A 5,623-nucleotide genomic window follows, 5' to 3' on the forward strand; every position below is an offset into this window, starting at 1 on the left:
TATCGCTAAAACCCCAAAAATATGTCTAGGAAAACTTCGCTTACACCTTTCTCTTGTTGCCGCTAAAAAGTTGTGTAGCCACTAATATCATCGCCACAAAAGCCTCGCCTCATGGATGCTCCACCCAGTCGATGTATAATGTATGTATTCATCTCTAAAAAAACCTTCGACAATCAAATTGCATTTTTCTCCGGTAGACAACTACCACAACCAGAGCAATCCCACACAACTGTCGTTGCTCACTATCAGAGATGTTCTACAAAATCCATTGGTTATCTCCAAAAATCTAGCGGTTCTCTTGTTGCCGGCTACCAACCCCATCAGCGATTAAGACCGAGCAACACCACCACCACCAAACGTCAACCCCACTTGCCAGCTACCTCTAGTTTTGTTTCAACCACCACTACTATATCAATACTAGAAAATGGACTTTCACCGACGGAATCAGCGACGGACGACATCCCTAGCTAAATTAGTGACAGATTTCATACGGATCAGCGACAGAAATCAAATTAAGTGATAAATAAAGGAATCCAGATTTCATTGACGGATCACCGAAGGATTAGCTAGGGATTAGCGACGGAAATAATCCGTAGCTGATGTGCCCCTGATTTTAACCCTAAATCGGTCGTTGTTTTCTTTTTCCCTATTGTTTATTCCCGCTTCCTTTTCCCTACTTCTTACTCCCGATTATTTTTTAGTTCCCCCCCCCCCCCCAAGGGATTGTCTCCCAAATAGAGACAGCCAAATCAAAACCCACGAAGAAGCTACGCCGCTCCATCGCCGATAGTCCATCGTCGCCGGCAGGTCCACCCGTCTCCGGCCCGTCTTCGGCAGAGACGATCTCCGCCACTCCACAGTCGATTCCGTCAGGTAACCCTATGTTATTCCGATTTCTTGGACTTGGTTGTTTTCTGTAACATGTGTGGTTGTTTTCTGTAAAATGTTCACTTTGATTTCTTGGATATTTTGAATGCCATGAAAGTAATTTCTTGGATATTCAAACATTGATTTCTTTGATTTCTTGATTGTTTTCTGTAACATGTGTGGTTGTTTCGCCGGCAGGTCCATCCGTCAGTATGCCCGCTAGTACCACCACCTGCTACCTACTGCCTACTGTGCAGCACCCCCTCCGGGTTCTAATTTTTTTAATAAACTACTTATTTGTCCTAATGTACTTAATTGGAAAGTTCTTAATCAATAGATGCTCTAAATTCATGTTAATATGTTTTGAAAGTGCTTAATATGTTTGGAAAATGATTAATGAAGAGCTATTACTAATTTGATATTTTAATATGTTTGGAAAGTGTTAAATGATTAGTTAAGGACTTAATTGATAACTACTTAATTGTTAAACACTTAATTAGACAAGTCTAATTTTTTTTATAGTGACTTACTTGTTAAGGCCTTAATGATGTTTTTATGTGTTTGATGCACATACTTACATACATATATACATACATATATAAATACATACATACATATAGGCATATTGGCAGTGGTTCAAATTATAACCACAAAAGATTAGCAACTTTAGGTACCCCATTTCACATTTATTAAACTGAAAGTACTTATTAAATATGTGAAAATTTTGGTTTTTTGTCTTTTTCGAAAAGAAAAGGGCAAAATCATAATTTTACAGTCTAATATTTTCATTCTTGCATTCATTCATATTTTAACATAAAATTTATATAAAATTAACAACCTAATACAATATATCACAAATTAATATAGTCATTTCATAGTTTAATAGACAAAAGTCACAACTTAATACAATCAATTCATAACTAAATACATGATAATATATACTAATTCATAGATTCATTGAAGTCAAACCGGAAATCTACCACCACCACAAACTGCCAGACGTCGCTACCAACCACCGACACCAATACCTCCGACATCCTTCCCTTAAAAAAAACAGAATTTGATAAAAAAAACATCAGAATTCACAGTTTAATACAACTTTTCAGACACTAATTTACAACTTAACACAACATTTCAAAAGACTCATTCACAACTTAATGCATAAAAAAACAAAATTCATAGTTTAATACAACATTTGAGACACTAGTTCACATCTTTATACAAAAATTTAAAATCTTATTCACTACTTAATAGCTTATAAATCCCATTGAGGCATATCATCAAACACCTTGTGTGCATATTGTTTCCCGATGAGGTGATTTACAAATCTAAGATTAGCATTCCCTTTAGAGTCTCCATATATTCCAGATCGGAGATTGTCACAGTAGATCATAACCAGAGTAGATCTTAAGAAGTGTAAAGGCAATGTTTGGAGGAGAAAACAAAGGTGGTGGTGTAGCATAAGCATGAGGAGGAGGAGGAGTTGGGGGTAGTGGTGGAACAACTTTGATTTGTGAAGGCCCTAGTGGTGGTGTTTGTCGTGGAGTAGAAACGAGAGGACTAGGAGGAGGATGCAGTGGTTGGGAAATCACATATCTGGAAGATATAGTGCAACGACAGTTGGAAAATTGTAGATCTGGAATATCTTACGTAACGACTGTGACATCCCCAAATTTCCCGGCCAGAAAAGACCGATTTAGTTTATTCTTTTTAAAATAAAATCAGAGTAATCTTCCAAAAGATATTGAGGAATTTGTCCCCAAAACAAAATATGATAAAAATTAATCAAAGCATTTCTTAAAGAAATGTATTTTCATTATATTATAAAACCTCGGGATGTCATGTTCCGATACAGACCAAAAGCATAAACAGTACGATATAGGCCTTACAACAGTTATTTACATCTACCGGCCTATAATCCAAAATCCCTCGTCATCATCCAACGATGCTCTTGTTCCACTACCTGTAATATAAAAGCTGAGTGGGTCAGGCTTGGGAGCCTGGTGAGCATATAGGGTTTTCAACCCACAATAAATAAATTTATTAATTTTCATCAACCAACAATAAATTTATTAATTTCATCAATCAACAATAACCCAGATTACCCGTTCCCGATATCCTCACTTTATGTCCCTAAACATCTAATAAAAGGGACTTAGCTTAAGGATCATCATCATCGGGCTAACAACACTGCTTAAGGGATACTTCTGCAGTTTCTTAGGGTTCCACACTAAGAATCCTCTATCATTCACTCATTCATTCCAAATGATTGTCCTAAGGAATAGACACGAAGTCCATCGCTGCCAGGGTTCTTAAATTACAACTGGTGAACACGTAGTTTAAAACATCTGGTAAACACTCAGTTCAAAATTACTTAATGAACACCTAGTTCAAAAACACAGAGTGAACACTCAGTTCAAAAATACCTGATGAACACATAGTTCAAAAACACCCAATGAACACATAGTTCAAAATCACCTAATGAATACCTAGTTCAAAGACATCTAATGAACACATAGTTCAAAAACACCTACGGGTTACGAGCCTGCTAACGTTCCACTGGACTGTCTAGAAAGGTGTGTGGTCGTCATCTATACTCCGTTAGATGACTACAAAAACAACAACAACAACAACAACAACAACAACAACAACAACAACAACAACAACAACAACAACATCGAGGCCTCTCATCTTTTTAACACACATCAACTATTTCATCTACCCATTTTTTACCCAACATATTTGTAGATAAAAATACATATACAGTTTAAAACTTGTATAAAACATCTATTCAACACCCATCTCAAATAACCAATCAATATAATTAAACATAGCATGTATTTTATAGAGAATATTTCATATCTATGTGTAAGATGAAAGTGACTACACACTCACCTGATAAGACGGTGATTGGACAGCACTTCGTCCCTTAAAACAATCTTTTTCGATGAAACCGGGGTGTTTTCTCAAAAACCGGGCTTCACGCGGGCAGAGTTTCGTCTCGAAAAACCCTTTTCTCGGGATCTTCGGGCTCTCCGGGGCTTGCTTACGATGCCAGGATGGTACCCTAGGCTTGGGGGGTTTTAGTGTGTCTTAAAAGAAAGTAGAAGGTGAAAGAAAGAAATTTTTGTAAACAAATTCGGAGCAGCCTCGCATTCTGTTTATAGGAGGCTGAAGCCTCACAGTACGTTGGGCGTAAATTTTTGGTACGCGGGGCGTACTACCTTATACAGCTCTACGCTGGGCGTACGAGGCGTGACGCCTGTTTGGTTCCCAAGTCTCGTATGTGTCAACAGAGGGTGATAGGTGTCTACATGCGAAGGAAGGGTCGACGTGGCTGACTCTGAATCGAGTACGTGCGAAGTACGTTGGGCGTAATCTTTATGTACGTTGGGCGTACTCCTTCGGACCAGCCTCGAAGTTTGTGCCCAGAACTTCACAAATCCATAACTTTCACATACGAACTCCGTTTTTGACGTTCTTTATATCCACTCGTAGGTGAAATTATGCTCTACAACTTTCATTTAGACTCTGTCGGCTAATTTTGACTTTATTTTTAAAGTTATATTTTTAACAGGCCGGGATAGGAAAAGTCCGTTAAAAATTCATAACTTCTTCATCCGACGTCCGTTTTCATCTGTCTTTATACCGTTGAACTACTATCAACAAGATCTTCGATTCTCGTTTAGGTTGTTTTAGCTAAAAATCACTTGATCTAAAATTCTAGTTTCAGGTTGCATACTGCTAAGCTGAAATTTAGAAAAATCATAACTTCCTCATACGAAGTCAGATTTGGGCGTTCTTTTTATGCACGTTCTTGGTTTAACGAACACTACGAATTTCGTTTAGATCACTAATGCTAAAAAGCACTTTATCGTAAATTCACTTTTTACGTCACACAGCTTCGTGCCGATTATGTCGTGAAACTTCGACAGGTCATAACTTCTTCGTTATAACTCGAATTTCGATATTCTTTATATCTCCGGAATCCTTGTTTCGACCACTACAACTTTCTTCATAGATATCGGCTATATCTAACATTTTACTTTCGACGCTTATTTTTATCCTTAATTTACTATACCATCATAATTAAATATAAGACACATAAATTCACATAATTCATTCTTATTACTCCAAAACATGTTACGATAGTTGACCTAGACTATTACATCGTCTTTAATGCTTAGCCCAGAAACACGGGCGTTACAACGACGGTCGGAAAATCACAGATTTAGATGACCTAGTGCAGCAACAGTTGAAAAATTATAGATAAGGATGTTGCCAAGAAATTGTAGATCTAGAGGATGCCGAAAAATCGCAGATCAAGATAATGCCAGAAAATTATATATCTGGATGTCGAGAGTGGCGGAGGCTATGGTAAAACAACATCACCGGAGGGAAGCGACGATAGACTTTCGGTAGTGGTACTTTTTTTGGCGACGGTGGTGCAGACGACAATAAGTGGTTGTGGTATTAGGGTTTGCGTGTTCTTAAAAAATGGTTGTAGAGTTTGAGAGAGGCTAAAAATCTAAAAAATAGATTTGATTATAAAAATGAAACGTTTATGTGTATTCATAGTGTTAATGTTTGAATGACAACAATATCCTTAATGAAAATGGTTCCTAACCTTTTGTGACTCCTATTTGGTTATATATATATATATATATATATATATATATATATATATATATATATATATATATATATAGAGTTATGATCATTTGAGAACTCAAAAATTCATGAAAACACTAGAACT

The sequence above is a fragment of the Lactuca virosa genome, chromosome 8 (assembly GCF_052849685.1).
Source record: "Lactuca virosa cultivar CGN04683 chromosome 8, Lactuca_virosa_CGN04683_v6, whole genome shotgun sequence".
NCBI lineage: Eukaryota > Viridiplantae > Streptophyta > Magnoliopsida > Asterales > Asteraceae > Lactuca > Lactuca virosa.